The sequence below is a fragment of the Mobula hypostoma genome, chromosome 6 (assembly GCF_963921235.1).
Source record: "Mobula hypostoma chromosome 6, sMobHyp1.1, whole genome shotgun sequence".
In the NCBI taxonomy this organism is placed as follows: domain Eukaryota; kingdom Metazoa; phylum Chordata; class Chondrichthyes; order Myliobatiformes; family Myliobatidae; genus Mobula; species Mobula hypostoma.
In genome coordinates, this window is record NC_086102.1 from 43,881,266 (window position 1) to 43,896,131 (window position 14,866).

Below are 14,866 nucleotides of genomic sequence, written 5' to 3' on the forward strand. Positions count from 1 at the left end.
CCTATCTCAAAAAAACCCAGAGCTACAGAAATGCCAAAAAAAAGCTCCAAAGACCTTACGCTGTGAGGGGAAGGACTTCTGCCTGTAAGACGTGTGAAGTTGTGTGATGACAGCCGCAAGTCCATGGAAACCACAGGGCCAACCTTCTATCCTCCAGAAGCACCGTTGTTGGAATATGGAACGTAAAAACCATGTATGAAAGTGGAAAGTCAGTGGAAGTGGCGGCTGAAATCAGGGATAACAATCTGAGCCTGCTCAGCATCAGTGAGACAAGATGGATACAATCTGGGCAGAGGTGGCTGAGGACAGGGCTGCTACTACTTTAGTCAGGACACGAGGAAGATGATGCCCTGCACACACAAGAGGGGCATTCATCCTCCACTGATACGATGCGAAGCACTTGAATTCACTTGAGTCTTCAGGTTTAAGATGGCTCTACTGAAGGTGGGCGACAGCTTACTGGTTGTTTTCAAAGCAAGAAATTCAACTAATTACTCCATTGATAACACTTCTTAAATGGAAAATTGTGGTAAATGATCACCACAAATAATGAAGGGGCAAGCGAAGGTGAGGCTGATCCAAGGGTTGAGGCGTGCAGGTGCAAAATGGAGTCGGAATGAAGTCGAAGAATGTTCCAAGAGAAGTTGAAGAGAAGGGAAGATGTTGGAGCTTCAAAGATGAAGATGGAGCAGGCAGAGTGGAGAAAAGCTGAAGAGAAGTTGTTTCAGAGCCCATCCACCTAAACACCATCTTTACACATCTGGAGAAGAAGGATGCTTATGTGAGAATACTGTTCTTGGACTAAAGTTCAGCATTCAACACCATAATTCCCTCCAAACTCGACTAAAAGCTTAGAGTCCTCGGCCTTGTGCAGCTGGATCCTGGACTTCCTATCAGATCACTGGCAGGTGGTAAGAGTGGGCTCCCTCACCTCTGACCTTCTGTCCCTCAACACAGGTGTCCTAAACACCCTACTTTACTCTCTGTATGCCCATGACTGTGTCGCTACCCATAGCTCCAATCTGCTAATTAAATTTGCTGATGATACTATGTTGATTGGCCTTATCTCAAATAATAATGAGGCAGCCTACAGAGTAGAAGTCATCACCCTGACACAGTGGTGTTAAGAAAGCAACCTGTCCCTCAATGTCACAAAAACAAAGGAGCTGTTTGTGGACTACAGGAGGAATGGAGACAGGCTAACCCCTATTGACATCAATGGATCTGGGGTTGAGAAGATGAAAAGCTTTAAGTTCCTTGGCATCCACATCAGTGAGGATCTCTCATGGTCTGTACATACCCACTGTGTGGTGAAAAAGGCACAACAGCATCTCTTTCCCCTCAGACGGTTGAAGAAGTTTGGTATGCGTTCCCAGATCCTAAGAACTTTCTATGGGGGCACAATTGAGAGCATCCTGACTGGCTGCATTCCTGCCTGGTATGGGAACTGTACTTCTCTCAATTGAAGGATTCTGCAGAGAATGGCGTAGACAGCCCAGCGCATCTGTAGATGTGAACTTCTCCCTATTCAAAATATTTACAGAGACAGATGTGTAAAAAGGGCCTGAAGAATCACTGGGGACCCAAGTCACCCCAACCACAAACTGTTCCAGCTGCTACCATCGGGAAATGGTACTGCAGCATAAAAGCCAGGACCAACAGGCTTCTTCCACCAGGTCATCCGACTGATTAATTCACACTGATAGAATTGTATTTCTATGCTGTATTGACTGTCCTGTTGTACCTACTATTTATTATAAATGACTATAAATTACACATTGCACATTTAGACGGAGACGTAATGTAAAGATTTTTACTCCTCATGTATGTGAAGGATGTAAGAAATAAAGTCAATTCAATTCAATTCAAATACTAGGAACGAGGTCTGATCCATCTCAGCACTGCACTGATTTGGAAATTTTGAGTACAGGCCGTAAGCGGCTCAGAGTGTATCGGTGCGGCAAGTCCTAGGTCCGAGTGCTGGGGAGGACCCGGTGCTTGGACAATTTAAGCCCCAGGCCAGATGTACTGAAAAGGTAGAGTGTCAAGACCAAAGACGAGGGTCGAGCCAGTTCTGTTCCGTGACATTTCACCCAGAGTCTGAGGCTGTGAGACTGCTCCAGCTGTGATGTGCTTCGAGTCTGTGAGCTTCCCAGCGATTTGTGTCTGTGGATTAAATTTGTTTTGGAATGCTGTTGCTTGCTTTTATTGTTTCCATGATTTCTGTTTTTATTTCCTCCTGCTCTGCACGTTGGGTTTTGGTCCTTTTTTAAAATTGGGTTCTTTCGTGTTTCTTGCTTTGTGACCATCTGTAAGCAGATGAATCTCAAGGTTCTATAACTTATACATTCTTTGATACTAAATGTACTTTGAATCCTTTGAATTATCTTGGCATCCTTTACAACAAAGAAGAAAAAGATCAATATGAGCGTCATACAGTGTTATACGCTAACTAACAACAGTGATGAAGAAACCAAGGACAAGAGAAAATCTGCAGATGTTGGAAATCCGAGTAACACACACAAAATGCTGGAGGGTTTCGGCCCAAGATGTCGACTGTACTATTTTCGTAGATGCTGCCTGGCCTGCTGAATTCCTCCAGCATTTGGTGTGTGTTGCTAAGAAATCAAGGACGCTTTCTCTAAAAGACTTTAGACATCCTACAAACATATCCTGAGAGAGATATTAACATTCTTTTGGGAGACTTCAATGCAAACATAGGATCAAATAACACAGGCTATGAAGACGTGGTGAGAACACACTAAGTGGCAATGATGAGTGTGAGTGGAGAGCACTTTACCGACAGGTGCGCATGGTCATCGGAGGCAGCATCTTTCTCCACAAAAGTATTCAGCTGTCACCTGACCTCATAACAGAGAACCAAATAACCACATATGTATATCCAAGAAATTCAGGGGATCACTTCAAGATGTCAGAATGAGGAGAGGAGCAGATGTCACATCTGATCATCACAACTTGGTTGTGAAGTTAAAACTCAAACTGAAGAAGAATTAAACGGAATCAGCATCAGTGAGGCAGAGATTCAATGTTCACCTTTTGAGAGATCCAAGAAACATTCAAATGGGTCCTCATCAACAGGTTCGGGGGGGGGCGTCACGTGATGACGTAGGATTGAGACGTGTAAATCCAGCTCTCCTGTAAAAAATCAGCAAAGTACCATTTAAACAAAGTAAAGTTAATAAATACTTTCTGAAAACTACTTATAAACTTCGTAAGGCTACTCTACAATATGCCTCGTAAACCGCAATAGAAGAAGTCTGTTGTTGTGAAGTCGTCGCGACTTGGGAAGAAAAAAGGGCCTACTGCAGCGATGGAGCCTCGGATTCAGGTTGGATCTCCTTCGGAGGAGACGCATTTTATCTCTGGCGTAGAAGAATGGGGAGCAATGGCGGCGGTAGCGGTCTCTTGGAAGAAGATGCCGGAATTGCGCATGCGCAAAAAAGTACACATGCGCAAATCGACACAACTTAAACTACAAGAACCGACGGCCACTGCAACTGAAAGTGACTCAGAGTCAGAACTGGATATCGCAGAGAATACAGATGAAGAAGAGCAGGAAGAACTGGAAGTGATTGGAAGTAAAGGAGACGATGGAGACTTAAGAGAGGCTTTATTGCAATTAACGGCTGAATTAAGAAAATTAAGAACAGAGCTTAGAGACGTGAAGATGTGCTATGATAAAGCTATGAAAAGACAGGATAAAATGGATAAGAAACTTCAGAAGATGGAAAGAACAATCGAGCATATTAACAATAGAGTGGAAAGAACAGAAAATAATGTGCTTGTCTGGAACACAGAAGGAAATCGACTCTTGGAGAAAGTGGACGTGTTGGAAAATTTTAGTAGATGTAATAACATTAAAATTGTTGGTCTTAAAGAAGGTATAGAGAGAGATAATCCAATAGAATTTTTTCAAAGATGGATCCCAAAAACCTTGTAAATGAAAGAGGAAGACCGATCAATTGAAATTGAACGGGTACATAGAGCTCTAAGACCAAAACCACAAGATGACCAATATCCACGATCAATTTTAATAAAATTCTTAAGATTTCAAGACAAAGAAAGGATTCTACAGGCGGCTGCGCAAGCTGCCAAAAAGAGAAAAGGGCCACTGATGATAGAAGGGAAGAAAATTTTTTTCTACCCTGACATAAGTTATGAACTTTTGAAAAGAAGGAAGAAGTTTAATCCAATGAAAAAACTCCTATGGGATCACGGTTATCAATTTGTATTGCGTTATCCTGCAACCTTGAAGATTTGTTTGCCTGGTGGAGAAAAAAATTTTTTTGACGATTCCCGGAAAGCGAAGGAGTTTGTGCGAGATTCTTTGAATATTCACCAGATACAAGAACAAACTTAGGGGAGCGAGATGGATTGAAGATGAAGACTGGATCAAGGATTATGCCTGTTGAATTTTTAGGGGGATGAATATATAAATATATTATTAATTATATGAGGGAGGGGAAGAAAGGTTAAAATTTGAGGAATATTAGCTTGGAATAATAACATTAATTTTTTTATATATATATATATATATATTTCTTTGTTATGGGGGAGCTGGAAGAAACACTGTCCAATCGCTACATTATTCGTGTGTGCAAGAGTGGCAACAGCCACGACCTGCACAATGGAGGGGGGTAGTGTTGAGTATCTTTTCATTCACAACATTGGTCGGGGGGTATTTTGTTTTTTCTTTTTTTGTATCTTATCTATCTTTTTTTTCTTTTTGCCAGGATGATTGGGAGGGAGACACATAGCAACATGGTGAAGAACAGGGAACTATGTGAGTTGAGAAGCTAAGTAATGTTTTAGATTTTAAGAGATAAATATGTAATATTTTTGAATATTTAGAGCCCTTATTTATAGCTCTGATGATGAAGATCTTGGTTCCTTGGGGGAACGTAACAAATATATATTAAATTTATTTTTATCCCGTGGAGCACATGCAAACCTTCCAATACTCAGGCGGTTCCTTTTTTTTCTTTTGATTTAGGTAAGAGTATATATCAGGGGGGAGGGTTAAGGGGAGGGGGGAGGGTAGATATTTTGTTTTTTCTCATGTATCACTTGAACACTCAATAAAAATTAAATATTAAAAAAAGCAGGTTCAAGGAGCTACAAGCACAGCACAAGCAAGCAAGAAGATCTACGCAAGAAATGGCAGAAAGTTCAGGAGACACTAGTCTCAACGTGTTGAGGTACGAGGTGCCAAAAGGAACCAGCAGGAAGAATGGATCTCAGATGAAATGTTACAAAAGATTGAGGTGAGGAAGCAAAACAAAGCAGTCACGAATAATGGCAGGACTAGAATAGAAAAGGTGAAAACATGGGAAGGACATGCGGAGGGTCACAGGGCAGTGAAGAAAAGCTTTAAAGCTGACAAATACAGTTATATAGATGACCTGGCAGAAGAAGCAGAACAAGCAGCGGGGTTTGGCAACATGAGGAAGCTGCACAACACCATCCAAGAAAGTGTCCTGCAAGTACAGTAAGCCTGGGAGGCCAGTCAAGGACAGGGATCGAAAGGCCATAGTGGGAACAGACCAGCAGCTGAAAAGGGGGGCTGAACACTGAGGATCTGATGAACAGACCCGTACCTCCAAACCCAGCTCTCTTCCCTCCAGGCAATACTGACCTCGAGGAGCCTACCAGAGAGGAGATCAGGAAAGCAGTAAAGTTACTAAAGAATGGTAAAGCAACTGGTCCAGACAACATTCCTGGAGCACCTTTCAAGGCAGACCTGGACACTATAGTAGAAATGCTGTATCCTCTCCTTCAGAAGATCTGGGAAGAAGGAGACTGGAAAGAGGGCTACCTTGTCAAGATTCCAAAGGAGGGAGATCTTATCAACTGCTTCAACTGCAGAGGCATTGCACTCTGGTCAACTGGTTCCAGGAAAAGTCTTCTAAAGGATAATCAGCAGACCAGGCAGCATCTATGAAAAAGAGTACAGTCAACGTTGACTGTACTCTTTTCTATAGATGATGCCTGGCCTGCTGAGTTCTTGCAGTACTTTGCGTTTGTTACTTGGATTTCCCACATCAGCAGATTTTCTCTTGTTTGCTGCAGGATAATACTAGAGAGAATGAAGGATGCTGTCGACACTAAACTAAGATGAACAAGCAGTCTTCCACAAGAACAGGACATGTACTGACCAAATGGCCACACTATACATCATATTCGAGCAGTCACTTGAATGGAATATATCTCTGTACACCAGCCTCATTAGTTATGAAAAAGCCTTCAGCAGTGTAAACAGAAATACCCTGTGGAAAATCCTGCAGCATTACGGAGTGCCAAGCAAGCTGATCAGACTGATCAAGAATTTGTATGAGTGAGGGACTTGCTGAGGCAACTATGGCGGACAGCTCACCAACACCTTTCAGGTGGAGGCAGGAGTCAGATAAAGATGCTTGATGTCCCCCTTCCTGTTCCTTCTGGTCATAGACTTGATCATGAAAATATCTGCAGCACAGAAAAGGAATGGGATCCAGTGGACCCTTTGGAAACAACTGGATGACCTCGATCACTGATGATATATTTCTCCTGTCCCATACCTACAAGCAAATGCAGAAAAAAACAACACACCTGGCAACCACATCAGCACAAATGTGCCTTAACTTCCACAAAGGGAAAACTAAAGTCCTCAAGATCAACTCAACCTGCGTCAACCCATTCACTCTTGAGGGAAGTCCACTTGAGGAGGTAGAAGCCTTCACCTACCTAGGTCGTGTCATTGAAAGGCAGGGCAGCACCCATGAGGATGTCAAGAGAAGGATCAGTGAAGCTAAATCAGCCTTCATCCAGCTCAAGAACATCTGGTGCTCCGAAAAGCTGTCACAGCGCATTAAGATCAACTACAATGTTCAGCTCCAATGTGAAGTCAGCTCTTCTGTCCAGGGAGGAGACTTAGAGGACAACAAAGACCATCATTCAGAAAGCGAAGACCGTTACTAATAGCTGTCTCTGAAAAATCCTCCAGAGCCACTGACCAGAAGCCATCAGCAACACCGACCTATGGCAGAGAACACCGCAACAAGCAGCATGAGCCTAGTACCAACATCACCAGGCAGGTGCTAATGTGGAATCCTCAGGGAAAGGGGAACAGAAGCCAGCTAAAAAACATCTGCTGCTGTGTCCTTGAAGCTGACACCAAGAAAATAGGCTGCACCTGGAGACAACTTGAAAGACTGGCCCAGACAGAGGACTCTGGCGAGCTGCTGTTAGTGGCCTATGTCCCATTAAGGGTGACAGGCTTAACTAACTAACTAACTAACCTCTAAACCTTTCCCTCCATGGACCTGTCCAAATGTCTTTTAAACATTGTAATTGTACTCACTTCTACCATTTCCTCTGACAGCTCGTTCCACATACCCACCATCCTCAGCATGAAAAAAATTGCTACTCAGGTCTCCTTTACATCTTTTCCCTATCGCCTTAAACCTGTGCCTTCTACTTTTGGACCACCCTACACTGGGAAAAAGAGTTTGCCTGTTTACGTACTTGTGCCTGTTGTGATTTTATGTATCTCTACAAGGCCATCCTTCAATATCCTATGCTCTAGAGTCTTTTTTATGCCATGGACCCCTACCATTAACTGAGGAGTCCATGGACACCAGGTTGTGAACCTTTGCGCTGGGGAAAACAGTCAAAACTAATGTTTCTCATTAAAATTTAAACCCCACAGTCCCAATAACATCCTTGTTAATCCCATCTTCCAGTACTTTGCCCAACCCCTTCTAGCCCAGGCAATTCAAATGTTCATCTCGGTATTTTTCAAATGCTGTCAATGACCCACCTTCAACCAACCTCTCAAGCAGTGCATTCAAGGTACTCACCACCCTCTGGATAGAGACGGTCTTCCTCATATCCCCTCTAATCTCTGCCCCCTTGTCCTCAATCTGTTTCCTCTAGTTTTATCTGCTTCAGGTAAAAGGAAAATTTCCTGCCATTTACCCTGTCTACATCCCTCATAATTATATTTGCCTCAATCATGTCCCCCCTGAAGCTCCACCACCCCAGCAGAACAGATCCAGCTTCTCCAATCTCCCCTTGTAACTGATCTACTCCATCGCAGGCAACATCCTGGTGAATTTACTCCGCGCCCTCTCCAGCACTATTGCATCCTGATCTTGAGAACGATGTAAAATCTTTGACATCAAAAACAAATTAAAGCACTGCAGACACTCAAAATCTGAAATAAACCGATCCTTTTGGAAATGTTCAGCAGATCTAGCAGTCTGTAGAAAGAGAAAGAGTGTCAACATTTCCACTAGGACAATACATTGTCCATGTTGAGGTTGTTTCTCTCTCCATAGGTGTTGACTGAATTACTGAGTATGTCCAGCATTTTCTATTTCTATTTCATTTACAAGCTTCTCCTGTCCAAGCAACCAATCAGAACACGGGCTCAACAGTAAATCTCTTATCTGAACAAACCACTATTGTCTCCTTGCAAAAGTCTTGATGCTTTTTGTATCTCTCAATGTAACAAGAACATCACTAAGGTAATATCAGCCTTAACCTTCATTTGGTGTTCAGAGTGAGATGTACTGAAAGCTTGACATTTAAATTCTGACAACATGCTTTCTTTAGTTGTTAGTTTCCTGGTTTGCATTCTAATGTCGAGCAAACATAAGATGGAGATGAATTTTTGTAGCTGCTTAATATAAAGAAGATGCTCTACCATCTATCCCAAATGAGGAATCAGAGACTTTACTGGGGTAAAGGAAGGGCTGTACAGTGGCTGATGTAATTTCCTGCACTATTTTTTGGAACTGTTGTACACTGAAGATTATTTTTATTGTGTCTGTGGATGGACAGAATACATACTCTGTGATCTTGGAGCAGATCTTCAGTCATTGGAAAGAGGGTGTTGAGGACAATTCTGTTAATGACTCCCTGTGGTTGCACAGCCAATCATGTAACATTTCTTGAAGATGGGCACGATTATGCTATCTCTGAGGTTGCCTTATTCACATGCCTCTTCCCAGGCGTGGTTGATGAGGCTGTGGATGTGTGACTAGAGCCTTCACCACTACATTTTAGATCCTGCTCCCAGGCTCCGTTATCATTGAACTGGGATGTGCCTTCTCAAGCTCTTGCTGGATAGATGTGAAAGCAGGGCTAAATGGAATTAGTTGCTGTGGGATGGAGTCAAGGACAATCATGGCAAGGGTGGTGTCATGGTCGAAGCATTCCCTCCACAGCCACTGGTTCCTCCTTGTCTTTGATAATCATATTGCTAATTAATGGGTTCACTACAGGACCTTCCTCACAAAGCTGTACAATTACCACAATGCTATCTTCACGGAACCCTCTTATTTCACTGGGAAGATAAGCATCCAGCATTGAGAACCTAGTTACAATCAACCAGCTATCATGGTTAACTTGACAGTGTTAGTGAAGTTAAATTACTCATTAGTGTGCTGGCCAGGCTGTTGTGTGCATGCCAGGCACCAGACTCTCAAGCAGGCAATCTCTCTAGAGCTCCGACATGGGAGGAGATAGCCAAGCAGGAAGAGAAAAGGATTGATGGATTGCTCAAAGTTCCCTTGATGAAATGTAACAATCCCATTGACTTCTGGGAATCTTTGCCCCCTAATAACTCAAAGTTGCAAAAGAGCATTCGGAATAGTATTGCAAACTTTGATCTTCCCTCTTAGCCAGATCTGTTGGAACGATGAACGACTGGCTTCCACTTTGATTCTGTTTGTCCTGAATTGGTTGAGGAGGCTATTCTGGGCACCATAGGTGACCATGCAACAGAAACACACAAAAATACTGCATAAAGGGGAGAAGGACTGCGCACTGCCTCATAAACTTCTCCTCTATCCAACCTGTTGTGGCAACTCCAGCACCACTTGTGGAAGAGCCTATCTTCCCACGCTGGTCTCGCTAACCATCCCACAACAAATAGAATCACAGTTGAAGCAAGAAAAAGATAAATTCCAGTTAGAAACAGGCATCCTTTGAAGGATGAGCTATTTTTGCCTGATGTATTCATGGTAGCACCAATCTATTGCTGCAAGAACAGATCATGATCATATCGGTGCTGAATAATATAGTGAAAAATGCTTTTGATGCAGCATTGCAATGTAGCACCTTGTGAATTGTCAATTAGATGGTTAAGCACATATATAAGAAATGACTGTTTATAATAAGTAGTGGGTTCATAATGACTTATTAAATTAACATGCTGAGTTTAGAACTATTTTAAATTTAAGTTATTAACCACGAGGTGTGCTGGGTTTTTTTAATCAGACTTAATTGTTTTCAGCAAAATTATTCTGCTTGATTTCAATAACTTAATTTTTGATGATAAAATTAGAAATATCCTTTCGAAAAGAAATTCCACTTGTTTCTTTAGTGTAATGATTTCTATCATGATTAACTTGCCAGTGTTAGTGAAGCTAGATTACTCCTTAGCATCTATCAGATTGGTAGCTGATCTAACAAGTGTCCTTCACCAAGCAATTACTTTGCTTGAATGGGAAACAGAGCCCATTTCTAAAAACAAGGTGTATAATAGAGTAAAAGGAATGCGGAAAATATAGATTCAGCCATTTTAATTGGAGCATTAGATATAGAGACTCCAATTTTAAACAATCAGTTAGTTTAAGACAAAGGGTCAGGAATTTCTTCAAAGTAAAATAGTAAATGATTTAAAGGAACAGTAGTTTAAAAAATATACTTCCTGTTAGATAATTTGATCTAATAAGTAGATGCGTGACAGGGTACAGCAGAACACACGATATACCATACATCCAGTTCTATATGGGAAGTTTAGGATGCTTTCCATACCCCGCACCCCACGGATTATCATGTGGCACAGTCATTCTGCAGTTTTGGCAGCTGCCTCCTAGTTTCAGCAGCCCAGATTTGATCCTGATCTCTAGAGTTGTCTAGGAGAATATGAGGCGTTTGTACATTCTCCCCATTACCATGTGGGTTTCCTGGGGCACTCCCATTTCTGAGGGGAATTTTTTTAAGTGTTGACAGGTTAATGGGCCATGAGGTTAACCCTGTTGGTCGATGGTTAGAAAAATCAGGTGGACGGGTGTTAATGTGTGTATGTGTGTGAGAGAATAGATTACAGGGGGATAAGTGAGGGAAAAGGTTTGAAGGTACTTCTCAGAGAACAGGCATGCATTTAGTCCGCTGTACGTCCTCGTCTATAACAAGAAAATACAACAGCTGATGTCCAGGAGACTGGGTACTTTGTGTATAGCACACTTAAGCCACCCATAGCTCAGGAAAGTTCAGGCAGAGAGGGAATGGGTGAACACCAGACAAACTAACGGAGCACTTAAGTAAACCATGGGATTTCTGAGGGCATCTTGCTCTCTACAATGTATTCAGTTCTGATTACTGATGGGGAAAGAGTTTCCCATGGGGAGTGAAGCCCCAGACAAAGCAAGACTCAACCACAGAAGAAGAGAGGAGAAAGATCAAGACAATAGTAGTTCTCGGGATTATTGTCAGGGGAACAGACACACAATTTTGTGGTTACAGAAGTGATACCAGGATATTGTGCTGCCTTCGGTAGTGCCATGGTCAAGGAGGAACAGGACAGTGAAATAGGAAATAAGAACCTCTTGGACAGAACTGGACTAAAAGTGGTGTACCTATGTAAACACAAGTGTAGAAGTGTAGTAAACTCTGCTGGAGACTTCAGGGGCTGTTAACCACATATCATTATAATAGATCTGGCAAAAGTAAAAGACAGAATACATATTTCTAGATATAAATGCCCAGGAAAGATGAGAAGGGAAGAAAGAAAGAGTGCTGGCACAATTGATTGAGGAGAATGCTGCAGTGCTGGAGAGGTAGAATGTTCTGGAATGCTCATAGAGAGATAGAGTGCAGAAACTCACCGTTCATCTCACCAATGCACAACATTCAACCACCCATTAACACCAATCGCACATTAATCTCATTTGTTGTCCCCCCACATTCTCAATACCTTCCCCAGTTTCAACCACACACCTGCATACTGAAGGCAATTTAAAATGGCCACTCAACCTACCAACCCATGTTTATTTTTGGGAGGAGAGAGGAAAATTGGTGCACCCAGAGGGAACCCATGCAGTGAGAGGGAGAACATGCAAACTCCACATAGACAGCATCGGAGGTCAATATTGAACCCTGGTCTCAGTCACCAGGAGCCAGTAGTTCCACCAACTGCATCACTTCTTACAGGACTGCGCTTTGGGATTATCCACAGCTGGGTAACTCTTGTCCTAGAGCCTGACTCCCAGGTTACCTCTCACCATTACCAATCTCATGGCTCTCCTACAACCTCCTCTACCTACAAGCACTGAATTGCTGACGTCAGTACTCTGTTGCAGTACAGAGTGATTAAGCCTGGGGTTATTAAGCATCTGGTAAGGTGGCATTTATAATATGCAAGCCTTTAGTGGGGCCCTGTACATAACTATGTCATTATCCCTTTTGATAATCCATGAAGTACTACAGACAACAATATAATTGTAAAGACATAATTGCATGCATTTATGATTAAAATTGACTCCTCCAGTATCTGCATATGACCTAGGACAGCACACATTCTGCACTGCTGCTCTGGAAGTACTGGACTTTCTGCAGCATCTCATGGCACAGAAGAAGCTGAGGAGAGCATGAATTGCATGTGCCCTCTGGCCCAGACTTATTTGAGCATATGAGCTAGGTACAGAAGGCCATTCAGACATTTAATAGTCATGACTAATCTGGTTTGAACTGCAAGTCTTTATTCTTGTCTTCCGACAATAATCTTTCACTCTCTTCATCTTCTGAGCTGCAGCCAATCTTTATACAGTTTCAGGTACTGTATTTGCTTTTCTTTTAAAAGTTGATACTGCTTTTAAAATTCTTTTAGTCAAGCACAGATGATGGAGTCTCCTCCTGGAATGTACCTTTCTTCTTGTGTTGTATCTATTGAATGTGTTCTGGGTGACTATCTTAAATATTTGCCACTGCATCTCAGGAGACCAATTTCTTAACCTAATTTGCCAGTTCATGTTAGCTAGCTCCTCTTTCATGGTCTCATCATTGCCATTGGTTACTTTTAAAATATTAGTCTTTAAGTAAAGATAACATTCAGTCATAAGATCACCACTACCTAGGAGCGCCTTAACAGTGAGATTATTATTTAAGAGACACAAGAGTTTCTGGAGATGCTAGAAATCTTGAGCAACACAAACAAAATACTGGAGGAACTCAGCATCTATGGAGGGAAATTCCAAAATGCTGACTGTTTATTTCCTTTCATGGTTTATCATTTAATCTTGTCTCATTCTACAATATTAGATGCAGTATAGTCTGCTTTTCATTGGCTCCAGTATGTGCTGTTCTGAGGAACTCTCTCAAAAGCTCCCTATGGACCTTTCATTTACACTACCTTTGACGACCTGATTCTTCATGATTATTGCTATACAACTCTGCTGGCTCCATTGTTCCAAGATTAAGGATTGCTTAATGTCATTTCTTGTACACAAATGTAAAGGAGGACAAACTGGTTATTACTCTGAATCCAATACAGCACAAAAAAACCCACAAAAGATAAAGAACACAGTCATAATTAAAAATACCATAAATATAAATTCCTAGTTTCCTGAATGAATCCCTCAGTATTGCATTAAGACCATTATAGATAAACAGAACCACACTTCTATCTTTTCTTAGCTTCTTGCCCTTCCAAAATGTCATGTACTTTTCAGATCCAAATCTATCTTATCCTAGAGCTTCTGCATGTCTCTATGAAGGTTATCTGTGCTCTCTGTTCCTATGTTTGCTTTCAAATATAACATGGATTCAGATAAAGGGCCTTCAGGTTTATCATTTTATTGTACTGGGCAAACCTGTTAATTACTCTGGGATCTGTTCTCACTAAATCTTCCTCTCTCAATCTGTTTATCATTTTCCATATTAATATCTTTCCCTTTCGTCTTGTCTCCCATTTTGGTTTTACCACTTCTTCATAACTTAAATCCACTGTTAAGTTGAAATATCTTACTGCTTCCTTTCCTGGACTATTGCTCCATCAAGGTTAAGGTATGGCCTGCAATACTGCTGTCCCATGAATGGAAATTTACTTCCACCACACCAACCTTTGCATCATACATTTATTTATCAAATCTCACTTATCCTAAACCCGCTTTACACATAGCTCAGTTAACAATCTAGCAATTCTGCTTTTAATGCGGAGCCTGGAGTAGTGACTACTTGAAAACAAACCAAAAGTCGCTGAGAGGCTAAGCGAGAGATTATCGCGCTGTATGTCACAATTACGACTGAATTCCAAGTCAAAAAAGTACGTTTAATTCTTTAATACAAACCAACAATAAAATCAATCGGCTCTTCCATAATCCATGTAAAACAAAACAAGTGAGACAAGCGTAATTGGATCGAATTGAAACAAAGACAAGTGGTCAACAATAAACAAGTGCTCCCCACTCACCCCCTCTTCATGCCCCTACACAGGTGAATAGGTGACTATATTCATTATTTATACTGCCAGTCAAACCCACTTGACAAATTATCTTAACCCAGAGTGAGGACATGCAGCACAATTACGATATGAGCAGACCATAATTGGATAATTAGCCCCTACACCTGGCTTCTCCTGCTCAATATTTAGACCTTTCTTTGTCCTGCCTGTAACTGCCCAGTGCTGTTTCATTCTCAATTGCAATGTGTGCAGCTGAAAAACAAACTTTCTCTCCTAAAGGGCAAACCAATTGTGAGTAGCTGAGCGAATGCAAGGCTCTTGCAGTGACTGACATCCTCTGAGGGAGATAATTCGTTGTCACCCTGTGAGATGATTAAGCTAGAAGATTAAAGATAT

At 41.8% G+C, this 14,866-nt stretch overlaps 1 pseudogene; it reads left to right on the forward strand.

Moving 5' to 3' along the window:
* The first annotated feature begins 2,388 nt into the window (after nt 1-2,388).
* LOC134348707 (uncharacterized) lies at nt 2,389-7,069 on the forward strand (annotated as a pseudogene).
* Nucleotides 7,070-14,866: the final 7,797 nt, after the last annotated feature.